This window comes from Lissotriton vulgaris, chromosome 10, assembly GCF_964263255.1.
Source record: "Lissotriton vulgaris chromosome 10, aLisVul1.2, whole genome shotgun sequence".
NCBI lineage: Eukaryota > Metazoa > Chordata > Amphibia > Caudata > Salamandridae > Lissotriton > Lissotriton vulgaris.
Genome location: NC_141698.1, coordinates 1,005,412,129 through 1,005,425,806, shown reverse-complemented (window position 1 = coordinate 1,005,425,806; position 13,678 = coordinate 1,005,412,129). Strand labels below are relative to the sequence as shown.

At 42.9% G+C, this 13,678-nt stretch overlaps 1 protein-coding gene and 1 non-coding gene across 2 annotated transcripts in view; one reads left to right on the top strand and one right to left on the bottom strand.

Moving 5' to 3' along the window:
• Nucleotides 1-9,819, bottom strand: part of LOC147689143 (ras-related GTP-binding protein A) — a 155,671-nt gene extending 145,852 nt beyond the window's left edge. Inside the window, exon 1 of the mRNA XM_086942036.1 lies at nucleotides 9,509-9,819. The gene's annotated coding sequence lies outside the window, so the exon portion shown is untranslated. The remainder of the gene's footprint in view (nucleotides 1-9,508) is intronic.
• Nucleotides 9,820-10,675: 856 nt separating this feature from the next.
• On the top strand, nucleotides 10,676-10,747 carry TRNAE-UUC (transfer RNA glutamic acid (anticodon UUC)). The gene has a single exon. It is a non-coding gene; the product is annotated as a tRNA-Glu (tRNA).
• The last annotated feature ends 2,931 nt before the right edge of the window (nucleotides 10,748-13,678 follow it).

Sequence of the window (13,678 nt, the reverse complement as noted above, 5' to 3'; positions counted from 1 at the left end):
CCTTTCTCAGTATGGAAAAAGATTAGAGAAGAGGGTTGTTGAAAACCCTTAAAACATGCAAGTTAGTAGGTTTGCACAGATTAAAAAAAGGCATTCTAACCCTGGAACTATTGCTTACCACTACCTTCAGCCCCAGTATGAAGATCGGCGGAAATGTGGCAACATAAGGAGATTGCAAGTATTCAAACACTACTATGGTATGAGCCCTGGCATAATCAGAGCGGCTATATCAGAGTTCTTATATAATGAGATTTCTGACAAAATTTGTCACTGCAATACATGGCACCAAAGGGACAAAAGGATTTTGATACAGGACAAGTAGATTTATGAAGCAACCTGCCCCATGGACAAGTAGATATTTTATTAAATGCCACAACCCTGCCATGCCACTACTCCTGCAGCTGGCAGGCACCTGTGAGGTGTAGTCACCCTCTATCAGGCCTTGCCAGTCCTACGGCAGGGTGCACTATATACCAGGTGTGGGCATATCTGTATGAGCAGATTGGCCCCTACAGTATTCAGATAAAAATTCCTTAATATTTTAAGTGCCATGGAAGCCTTAGAATGTACAATCACTGGGAACTTGACAACTCGAGTTCCAAAGCACCATGATGGTTTCAATGAACCCATGAGTGTTTAGTACCAAACAGCTCCTTGTAATAAATGCACACTGATGTCATATTCACACCGTTCTTGGATTTCTCATATGTACAAATTTAACAGCTTCATTAGGGCGGACAAATAGACTTTTACAGAAGAGTTATTAGGTGGAGTTCAAGGTCTGTCTAGTGACACTCTGGTGATAAATTTCACTGTGCTTCTAAAAAGTGTCACGCACAACCAGGGCTGCTGATGTTCCAGGGTTCATTGGCGGCCTTATCTCTTTCTCCCCAGCTAGGACCCCATCTCTCCTGTCACCAATCTCCTCTCCCTCCCTCTCTCTCCCCCCTTTGGATGTCTTGTTTCTCCGTTCACTCTGTTGAAAATTAAAATACACTTGTTTTTAGCCTAATCGTTGTGAAAATGGAACCCCGAGTGAATTTGCTATTTTGCATAGTTACAACTCTAACCACTAGTATATCATTATTTTGTGATTCTCAGCTTTTCCGTTTGCATTTCTCTCCTGAGTAACCCTACAACGTATACATTTCCTTTTCTGCTATTCGTATCTCTTCCTTGTGGGAGTCTTCAACTCGCTGACTCCCTCCCTTTGTCCTCCCTAACCCTTGCCTTTCGTGGATCCTGTCTTTTTCTGGATCGCTCATTTACCCTGGTATTTAATATGTTATCTTTCTGTAATTCATGTAATTTTCTTTTGCCGTTTGTTCCCCCTCGGTTGACCTGCCAGTTCCGACCCACCTCCTAGACCCCTGTCCCTTGTTGCCCTATGACTAAGCACTCCCTCTCCCCTTGTTGGGGAAAGATACAATATTCTTACTCTGGAGTCTCAGTGACCCCCTCAGAGAATCCACAGCATCAAGGGAACCATGCACAGCTGAGGCATGGTATGCGCCCCTTACCAAAGCACTCTCTATCCCCTTGTTGGGAAAGGATCCAGTAGGTAGGCCTTGGAGTCTCAGAGACCCTCTGAGAGAGTCAACTGCGTAAAGGGAGCCTCACGCAGCGGAGATGTGGGAATGGTACCACTTCCCCTGGGATCACAGCTTACCGGACCTTGGACGAGGTTTTTACCCGTTTGCCGGTTTGTGCCCCCTTTACCCTCCCCCACTTTCATGCTCTCTCTCTCTCACCCTCCCCTATCGCTTTCCCTCTTTCATTCTTTGTCTACTTCCTCTGCCCCTATCCCTTCTCCCCTTAATCTCTCCCCTTGCCTGCTATGCCGCCTAGCCCTCTGTGCCTTGTGCCCTTTAACTAAGCACTCCTTTTCCCCTTGTTGGGGAAAGATCCAATTACTTATATTCTGGAGTCTCAGTGATCCCTCAGAGAGTACACAGCGCCAAGGGAGCCACTCACAGTGGAGGTATGGTATGGCGCCCCTTGCCAAAGCACTCCCTCTCCCTTTTATGGGGAAGGATCCAGTAGGTAGGCCTTGGAGTCTCAGAGACCCCTCTGGGAGAGTCCACTGCGTAAAGGGAGCCTCTTACAATGGAGTTGTGGAATGATACCACTTCCCCTGAGATCACAGCTTACTGGACTTTGGACGCAGCTATTACTTGTCTACCGGTTTGTGCCCCAGTCACCCTACCCCTCGTCGTTCATGCTGTGTCTCTCACCCGCCCCCTCCTCTTTCCCTCCTTCATTCGCGGTCTACTTCACCTGCTTCCACCCCCTCTCCCCTTATCTGCTTTTTCCCTTATGCATATTGTCCTTATTGCTGGTCTCGACCTAACATGTAACTATGTAGCTATGCTCTAATAACTGTGTAACATTTGTAACGATGTAACCTGCAACTATGGGCTAATACTCATGTAAAGCGCTCTGATACCTCCGGGTCTAGCCAGCGCTATATAAAACCTTTCAAATCAAATCAATTTGGTTTTAAAAAATAATAATATTCAGATTTGTACAGCACATGGCTACCCAACCAAGGGGTTTCCCTGCGCTACGCAACAATAAAGGTACTCAAAGCATAAAGAGACTACATATAGTAACAGTGTTTAAAAGAGCCAGGTATTGAGTGTCCTGCGAAAGACTGAAAGCAAGCGACAGGATCTCAACTCAGCAGGGAGAGAGTTACACAGCTTTGGGCCTAAGAAAGGAAGGCTCTACAACCTTGTCTACATTTTTTAACTCTAGGAGCTACTGTGAGATCAAAGTTGCTTGAGCGTAAGGATCTTAGGTAGGAGGGACCAGAGTTCATGAGACATTTGTGAACATAACACAGCACCTTAAATTGAATACAGCATTCAATTGGGAGCCAGTGCAGTTTGCGGAGCAGGCTAACAGTAGGATGGAGGTTAGGGGGATGAAGTAGAATTCTTGCCACTGCATTCTGCAATATTTGGAGACGTTTGAGAAGGTTCTTCATTACTTTAAAATACAGAATGTTTCTGTAGTTAAGCCTAGAAATCACCAAGGCTTGGATGACTGTTCGCTGGGCCAAGAACGGAAGACATCCTAAAAATCATTGGAGCCATCTTACGATGCTGAAGTGGCCACTTTGGGGATTTGGTGACTCGTAGAAAGAATTGCGTTCAGCCAAACTCCAAGGTTTTTGACTACTGGAACCGGGGCAGGTATACCGTCCCACTCCTCAGGCCATAAATGTGGGCCCCACAGATCAAGATGGTTTCCGAACACTAGCACCTCCATCTTGTCTCGAGTCAGCGTCAAAGTCTTAAGAGTTCACCCAGAAGCAGACTTGAGTGAGGCAATGTCACTGCACTGTGGTTCTCCTGAGAGGACAGGGTATTAACTATCTGGATATCGTCAGCATAAGAAAGAGGCCATATTTATGTATTTATTGCATTTATAGAGCGCCTGACTCACCCCAAATGGGGTATCTCCGCGCTTAGGATCAGAATGTATTTCACAGGGGGAGGACATTAGAAAAGCTGGGTCTTGAGTTTTTTCCTAAAAGACAGATAATTTGCTTCCTCACGCAGGTGTAATGGGAGAGAGTTCCATAATTTAGGTGCCAGGTAAGAGAAGGATTTGCCTCCTAATCTAGTCTGCTTAATGCGAGGAACAGTAAGCAGGCTTTTACCTTCAGATCGAAGCGAATGCCCAGGGGAGTGTTTGACTAATTTTTCTGGCAAATATGTTGGGCCCATAGAATTAAGGCCATTAAATACCAAGCAACATACTTTAAACTGAATTCTCTTACGGATTGGAAGCCAGTGTAGGCTGTGTAAGAGAGGTCGGGATGGGGTACGATAGGGGGCACTAGTCACCAAACGAGCAGCAGTGTCCTGTACTACCTGCAGACTCTGTACATCATGTTCCCTAGCAGATATCAACAATGCATTGCTGTAGTCCAGTCGACTCAGGACTAGAGCATGGATTAGCATTTTAAGTGTGCTCATGGGAATAAAATGGAATGTCTTCCGAAGAAGGCTTAGTGCATCAAAGCAAGCGCGTTTAACTGCTGCAATATGACCCTCCAAATTGAGGTCTCTATAGACTAGTACTCCTGGATTTTTAACCTCAGTCCTTGTGGTAGGGGCTGCCTCTAATTCTTCAGGCCACCAACCAGGAGACCATCTAGAGATGGCGTCCTTAAACAGCATGATCTCCGTTTTCCCTGTGTTCAGTTGCAAGAAATTTTTCTTCATCCAAAGGGTGATGGTATTCATGCCTTCGGAGAACATTTTCTGGACATCAGGGGTACATTTTTTATAGGTGAAGATCAGCTGTGTGTTGTCTGCGTAGGAGATGGGAAGAAATCTGATCTTCCTAAGCAGACCAGTCAAAGGGGCGACAAACATTAAACAAGGATGGACTGAGACAGGAACCCTGTGGCACACCCTTCGTTACATTGCTAATTTTACATTGAAAAGGTCCTAGATTGACTGTTTTGGTCCTGTCAGTTAGAAAGTCATGTATCCAATTCAGAGCAGAGTCCTGAACCACTGCAAGACGGAGTCTGTCTACCAAAATTTGGTGAGATATGGTTTCGAACGCAGCAGACAGGTCAAGCAATACCAAAATCCCTTCTTGACCTGCATCCGCTAGCATATGTACAGGTTAAAGAGAAGTGGGCAAAGAGTGGGGCCCTGAGGAACCCTGGAGGACAGAGGGTGTGGCTTAGACTGATGCCGATGGCTGTGCACTTGGAAGACCTGATCCTGAAGGAAAGAGCTCAGCCAAGCCAGGGCTGTGTCTTGAATACAGATGGCCTCCAACCTTTGAACTAGAAAGGTATAATTCACCATATCAAACACTGCACTGAGATCTAACAAAATCAGCGCAGCAGTGCCATCATGGTCTAATTGTTGCCTTAGATTTCTGTAAAGGCCAACAGAGCAGACTCTGTACTATGATCGGCTCTGAAGCCCAATTGAGAAGGGTGGAGCAGCCCGTTGTGCTCAATTTATGACATAAGTTGATTATTCATCTGCTTTTCTAGGGCTTTAGAAAATGTGGGCTGGAGGGATATCGGTCTATAGTTAGCCCAAATGGAGGGATCCAGATTAGGTTTTTTAAGCAAAGGCCTAACCCTTGCATGTTTTCATGCACATGCCCTTGGGACAATGCCTTCCAAGAGTGATGCATTTCAAAACTGTGTGAATAAATCCAGCAAGGACCAATCAAGATTGCCAAACACTGCAGTAGGGCAAGGGTCAAGAAGGAAACCTGACTTCAGGGAAGAGAGGAGAGATTTGAAAGTCGCGGAGGAGGGCTAGCTGAAAAGAGCTCAGTGAGCCGATCCTGGTGGGTTGATACTATTGCGGATTAGACTGTTGTGGGGGAAAGGGAGGTGTGCACATCTGTAAAGTTAAGATCTGATGCAGAAGAGAAAGTGGTTTGAATATCAGCAACTGTCTTTGAGAAAGAAGTGGCTAGCTCGTCACACTGGGATTGAGTGAGGGAGACAGATAGCTAAGTCTGCAGGATCACAACTTGAAACAATGTTTTAAAGCATTTTTGAGCCTCGCGTCTAATGTAAAGAGGTGTAGAGTATAGTCGAGATGAAACCCATTAACAAGACATTAGGCAAAAGTCAACAATATTTCAGACAATCTTAGTGGCCATAGTAGTCAAGTGATGATTGTCCAAGCAAGGAATTGAAGAATTTATAGTGATTGTGAGTGACTGGAAGTGTAGGTGGGGAGAGTGAGCGAGCCAAGGACTGGTGGTGCATTAGAAAGCAAGTGGGAGGGGGAAAGTCCGTTTGTTTTTAATGAACACTAAAAAAATCTCCACTGCTCTGCAGATTACACAAAAATAAGGCAGCTTCCTCAGCCTGTTTCCCAAGCTCTTCTAAAATGTGGAGATCCTGGAAAATACGATATCCACTCATAATTTCTACATAGACAATTTATTTCAATTGTATACTCCGGGGGTGTTCTGCAGAAAGCAAGGACTAACAATGTTGATGGATCTATTAATACCACATATGTCCTGAAAACAGCAACCACTGAAACACTTGTAGATCTAATGAGCTGTGATTGGATGGATGAAGATACATAAGAGATTATGTGGCAGAATTCTGTTTGGCATTCTCTCGGGTCTGTGGAGGAGGGAGGGAGTACACTCCCCTGAAATAAATTCTACTCCTACAGGCTCACCAAGATAGTACAAGGGAGATGGTTGCTTGATTACGTGGGAATCCATAAAATGGAAAGAACCTGCTTAGTCACCTCAGAATATCAATTTTCCTACGTATCAACATGTGGCTCAAAAGTGAGTATGAAGAGCAAATACTGATTGCTTGTTGCAGATGCAGTGTTTGGGTTTAGGGGCCATTTTAAGAAGGTCTGAAGACCAGATTTCAATTTTGATGACATTCAAGATGGTTTCTGATCGTCCAGTGTTTGACTGTGATTAAGAATGGTCATAGAAAGTCACTATCTAGTGATTTATTTAATCTTGAAAAATGTGGGAGTCATTAGCATAATAGGATTGACCAAAAGTTTAATGACCTATGGGAGTAGGCAGAGCTATCCATTTAAAACATGAAGTGAGAAGTAGTCTTCCGGTTGGCATGAATAGGTAAGGAGCAATAGGAGAGGAAAGTGGTACCATATCCAAAACTACCAAAAGATACTTATGTTCCAAGAGCACGAAAGTGTCCGCCCTATTCTTATTCACTACAGCCATAAGGTCATCTCAGGCGTGAATGGCAGTTCATGCTAATCCAACAAGCACTTGCACTGTCAATAGCTCTGGCTTTAAGAGAGTGGTAATGTGAAGCATTACAAGTTCATGGAAATGGCTATTTATTTGTGTGGAAGCAAAGAACTGCAGAATAATATTGGTTTAGGTTCAAAGGTCAGGGTGATGGGTGAGCTGTCAAGCCAGACCTAATCATACATATAATTTAATGACTGTCCTCCTTCCATCTGTGCTGGTGCCAGAGAAAAATGAACATATATAGCTATCACCCACAGGTACCACCTGGGGCATGCTTCATCATTATCCTCACCCAGACACTGAACGTGAATGGGTGGGCTCAACACGTTTGTAAGTGAAGCTCTTTGAGTGGTAGCAGTGAATGAAGGCAGGGTTGAGTGGGTGTGAATGACGGTAGGGTTGAGTGGGTGTGTTAGAATAGCCTTTCAATCCTTTATAACAAATGTATTATTCTGGGATCTAGGGCAATGTTAAAATAGATCAGCGCAATGCTTCTAGGAACTAATGTTCCCAGGCATCTGATAGATCGACATGTTTCAGCCTTTATATAGCCCGTGAAGGGTCGGTAGCCTTTCCTCAGGACCTCGTTTTTACCCTGCTTTTTAAGATTGCTAATTTTCTGTACAATTAAATACTAATAAACATGCATGTTACCATACAGACCATATTTTTAGGACCTTTACCTTGTATGGTTGTAAATGACTTGTTTTGTCAACAACATCATAGGGGTACCAGGGGAGGACGGACTTTGTAGTCACACATTCATCAAGAGTACGCGTCTGCTCGCAGCGTTTACAGGGAGACATGAGCAAATGTGTACTCTTGATGAATGTGTGACTACAAAGTCCGTCCTCTCCTGGTACCTCCTTCCAGTTCCTTAAAGTCCAACGCAATTAACTTTTCAAATCATCTAAATGTGGCATAGGGTCTGGATAAAATTCCACAAAACGCTTGTTGTTTATTAAAGGAGGGTTTCTATGAACACATCCATTTCTTCTGCTTTGTTTAGGAAGTTAGGGACTAGTGAGTCACAAAACTTCAGAGACCGCATAAGGTGCACTTTAAGCAATGTGGAATTCCTGTATACAGCTGAAGTGAGGGGCTCCTAAGAGCAGGTGGCATTGAGGATGCAGTAGAAGTAGTAACTCAGAAAGGTTATCTAAAACTCTAGGGGATTGTTTAGCGCTATGTTGCGCAGAATGTGCTTGGTAGACACCGTAGGACCAAAGCACTGGTATAATGGTAGAGCTCGGAGCATTTTTTCTCCACAATGATATACAGAGAATCTAGCCATGCGAAAAGAACATGAAGAATATGTCCTTCTGGAGGAGTGGCTACCTACTAATGGAATTGTTGGACCTCAAGAATAAAAAGCAGAGGTTTAGTAGATTGCAGGTCAGCCAAGTTAAACCAGGTATTAAAACCATTAGAAAAGTAAACAAGTTATGATGATCCTGCATAAGGTTCGTAATTAAGCCCACAAGGGCTCTATAAAGAATGCACTGCGTCGAGATAGTCTCCAAATGACAGAAAAGAAGAATGTTGTACTTGGTGTAGGACAACAGGAAGGATACTCCTGATACCAGAACAGACAGAAATAGATGACGGAATCGAGTTTGTGAGCAGTGTTTCAATCCTACATGCCTTATTACAAAGGCAATATGTGAGAAGTATTTAGTAATCTGGAGGTAGGAACTCAAAAAGACCGAATCAACATCTATTTCTAGCAAAGTCAATGTGATGCATAAATAGCAAAATTGTTGTCAGATGGACGGCGATGGGTGTGAAGTTGATAAGACTAGAAGTGTTCCATGTAGTGAGTATCATTGTTCTGTACAAGTTATTCTGTTGCTGGGAACCATAACAAAGGACTCATGCGTGCAACAAAGTTACTGCCCAGCTGCTACTCTTAAAATATGCTCGTTCAGCACTTTTAACATTGTACCACTGTCAAGCAACTGCAGTTACAGAAACTCCATTTTTCAAACAAAATGTTTTCTGTAATTCATGCAAACTTCAAGACTAGACATGGACGCATTACTATTTCAAATATTAGGCATACACTTAAAGCCCGCGTGTAAGACTGCCTCATATAATTATCGATATGAATACTGAAATAAAAAATAATGAAGGAGACTTATCTCGTATTTTATTCGGACATCTCTACAATTCAGCAATGTATTTTGTCATTCGAGTTGAAACCACCGTGCAAAAAATTAAGCGAATTAGAGTCATTTAGGTCAGCGATTGAAATACTTTGCAACATTCATTGTTCCATTTGGGGTAGAAGATAACTTCATCTTTCATGTCTCAAGGGCTGCACTACACAAATACTAAGCAATTAACAACAGATTCACTCTAGGCTTTGAAGTCCTGGTTCAGCACATTATACTATATTACAATAACTTTGTGAAACTATGCCGATATCTAGTGTCCTCTATAACACGCAATCGGCTCATACCTTGCCAGTTTGAATATGAAGCACCCCAGCACACAGTTGTGGTCAAAGATCAGAGTTGTGACTTTTCATTTGTTGTAATCTCTTTAAATAAAAGCACAACTGTTACGGTTTGAATACTACGGTTTTTAGTCTATAGAATGATGTCACTGCAGGGTGATAAATGCAAGCTTTTTACTAGGAACTGGCCATTTCTGTTCTTCCCCTTGTATGTGTATGAGGTGATGGAAATAATACAGTACATTTATTACAGTGTTCCTGTTATCGACGGTTCTTTACGCGCCTCCGCCTCACCTGCACGGTCACTGGTGGCTCCTCGGGGCTTTGCTACTCTGGTTCCTTCTTTTCCACCTTTGCCTGTTTTCCCGTCAGACCGCCTTCCGTTCCCTAAGGCTTTGGTGGCAGGAAGGAAAACAACACGAGCGTAATGACCGAAGAGCACAGTGTCCTACTAAAACCGCCTAGGCCTCGAATCCCCGGCCTTTCCTACTACTGCCACGCGGACTCTCTTGGGGCACAGCTCAAGCTGATGGGATGTTGCACGTCCAGACCCCCGAACCGCCTCACGTGATACGCCTACCTGCCCTCGAGACTGTCATGTGCGGAGCTTCCTTAAACACTAGACCGCGCAACGGGAACCTTAACCCACAGTCCGCCCGCCATCTTGGGTGTAGAGAAGTGTTTTCATTTCTTCATTTCAAAGTGCGGTGAGAAGGACCATGATCTGAAAAGCGGTACCTGCCTTCAACGGATTAGTTATCCATAAAATCGCTCGCCTTTCGGACTAGTCCGTTCCTGTAAACTTGCGAAAGAAAAGAGAAACATTGTTTTCGACATTAATATAAATGCTGCGTTTCAGCACTGTCTACTACCGAACGACAAAGTGTAGCTTTTGCGTCTTTCTAATTGGGGTCTCCAGAGGGGATCATCAGTGTTCCCACAGGAAGTCACCGGTATTTGCGGCCAGGAGTCGGACGTTTATCGTTAAACATAAGATTACCTTGTACCTTTGTATGTATTTCTTCTATGTAACATTGCTGTTTTTGTGTGATTACAGAATATGGAGGTTTGCGTGATTACAGTCAATATTACGGAATATACTTCTTAAAACATACTTAAGTGATATAAAATGTTTACCAGATTTTTTTAATTTGTATTGCGGAAAATTCCCCTTCTCTCAAGTCGTTCTACATCGTATGTGTTTTGCTACAACAAAAAGAAACAAAATTGGTTTGAAATTTCAAGTCCCACTTACAGTTGCCAAGCAGTTGGGGTGGCAGGGGTCTTGGGTAGAAATGCAAAAGATCTGCTGACCGGAGATTATAGTATTTTATTCAAAACAGGAAGAACACTGAGTGGGAATAACAGGGTGTCTGCGGTTTCAACATAAATGTTTGGACTCTTACCTAGCAGAGTGTCATCGCTTTTGTAAGCGTTCACAGAAAGGTTGTGTATATCGCCTCCCATATGGTCTAGCGGTTAGGATTCCTGGTTTTCACCCAGGCGGCCCGGGTTCGACTCCCGGTATGGGAAGTTCATTTTTTACTACTCATTCTCTATTTTATATTGTCTTACCTAAAATGAAATATTTATTAAAATAACTGATTTTCATTTGCAATATAACACTTTATGTAAGTATATATTTTAACCGTATGCTTTTAATTATTGGTTATGACCACTAAGTGGTGCTATTGAGTCGATTTATGTTTCTTATTTCCACTTTGCTCTATTGGAACCTAAAATAAAAGTAACGCCGTAAATAATACTCTTTTGCTGATTCAGTAATGGCATCCGATGGGCGTGCATGGATGGTATAATGTGGGGTGTGGTGTGTCTTATTTGAAAAGAATTGGAAGTGGATGAGAGATGGACAAGGGGTTGAAACTCTTCAGACAACAGGCGCATTGCTGCAGTCGTGGCATTTTCAGATGGATGTGGGCAGTAAATACATCCTGGTTTCTTGGACAACAACCAGCGGTATGTATGGTACCATACCAGATTGCAATGAAATTCACAACTCAAACAACAGTAGATCTCAGCCCACAAAACCTCTGTGGACATTCATTTGAGGGTGCAGTTCTGTCCTTTGGGATTGCAAGCTAATGCAGTCTCCTAGGGTCAACTATAGCCATGCAACACTTTCAGAGAGACGTCTCAGGAAGCCACAGACAGTTAGAATGTTGGAATGTGCGCAATGTGTACATACAACCACCGTAATCTATGTTTTGGGTACATCGAGGAATTGCTCAGTTCACAGAGCCTTCTTGAGTTCTTCCAGTAATGATCTCAGCCCAGGTTGGTGTGAATGGCACAGGAAGAGACCCAACTTTGATTTATTTAGCTGATTGCTTTGGATGGGTTGGATAGCAGCACTCTGGTGTCAGCTCAGACGTCTCACATAAAGTGTCAGCAGGCCCTCAAAGAAGGCAAAGCAGTTGAGCCTCAAGGTTCTGGTCCAAGGTTTCAGGCCGAAACCACTGCAAGTCCCTCGCAGTAGGCCACAACCATCTCCTTACGCACAGCAGGATTCTACAGAATCACTCGGCGTATCACAGTCTCTAGAGTTGGCAGTAACATATTGTTGTGCCCTAAATTAAAAATCTTCCTATATCTATGGGTGCAGAGCTTCACAGTTAGTAACAAACTAACTTGCAGGCTGAGCTAGGCTCAAATACTTTGGGGGAACCAAACATTTTCAATTGCTTCCGCTGAAGTCGGTTGTAGCAAAAGAAACCATACCTGCTAAGGTCAAATGTTCCTTACAGGCAATCTACCATTTGGGCTACTTTCATAGTGTCCCAGAAGGGATATTATATCCCTTTATGCACATGTCAAAATACTCTAAACATCAGGATACTACTCACTGGGAGGGAGGGAGATCCCAGGCACGAGGGCCGAAATTAGATTTTAATAATAAGTAATTAACAGCAAGTTTCCTTAAACTATGAACACCATGTAAACAAGGACAGAGTCCTTAGACTTACACCAGTAAACATCTTCTCCATAGTCTAATAAGGTGGTATGCCTCCTTATACAGCAGAGTGTAATACACTGCTGAGAACCAGCACTTCAAAATACTTCACAGACAACATGTGGCATGATTTTCCTTTAGTAGAAAAAGTGCAGTTGAGTCAGACTAATGGATTGAGGAGCAGGTGTGCACAAATGTGCTGCTTTAAGAGCTCTAGCCCATAAAGGCCTAAATGTTTTTTCACACTAATACTTAGCCTATGTATCAGCGGGATGGGATTTGCCCCGTTCAGATCATTGGCCAAACTCAAGTACAAGCTCAAGTGCAGATGGACCTTTAATCCCGCACTGAGGCTAAACATCATCAAATCACCAATACTTCAATAACAGTGAGGCACATTAGACCCCACAATGATGAAAGAATAGTAGATTTGCAAATCAGAAAGGTTTATTATCAGATTAGAAAAGTTACAAATTCAAATCTTTCAAATCTATCTAAGTAAATGGTCAGCATAAACTTAAATCAAGCTATTAACTCAATCCTAGGTCTCCCGCAGCCCAAAAAGACAGAGGTAGTTTTAGCCATCATGAACATTTTTAAATCACAATGCATCCCTACTGCAACATATGGTGCAGAGGTCTGGGGTTTTACAAAAAGTAACAGTATTCAGGGCGAAGCAAAAAGATTCGGTCGAAAACTCCTGGGTGCTCCGATCTCTGCATCACAATACGTTTGCCATAACAAACTGAAATTGTTTCATATTGAAGATTACATAAAGGCTCGCCCGGCCATATTTTGGCTTGCAAACTTGAAAAACCCGGCAGCAATACCAGAGATATAATAACAGATTGTCTCAAGTGCGAGAGGGGTAGGGAAATATCATGGCTCGCCGCTGTGAGGGAGAGCTTGAGCAGTGTGAACCTTGTGCACATCTTTCTAAACCCTACTCGTTTAGATGGCATAGATAAAAAAAAGTCCATTGGGAGGTTCTATATGCACACTACAGCAAATTAAGATACCAAAAGGAGGTTCAGAAAACCTCCGTTGCCATCCAGTTACCTTTGAAAACCAATAGGCCGCTGGGAGTGAGGACTCCTTTTCCGTCTAAGGGCTAATACAATGAAATTTCTACTTTGTTTCCCCCTGGGGTATAATGTCAATCTTGATCAATTGCTATGCCCTTGTGATGACCGAAGTAAGCAAACAATGTTACACTTCTTATTTTTTTGTAATTTTTACTAAAAATATGCAAAATGGTAATGGAACCCGTTTTTCAAAAAAACTTCCCCTGTCTGTCATAAAGAAGCTGACATAAGTATCCTCAAATTGGAAGAGGACGAACTAATTTATCATGTAGGCACGTTCTTGAAAGCTGCAGTACATGCTCGTAACATATGATTGATTTTCTATTAATATATTCACGATTATTGCAAAAAATATATGGTTACTTTCTATAGATCAGTCTTTTAATCTTTTTATGATACAGGTTATGT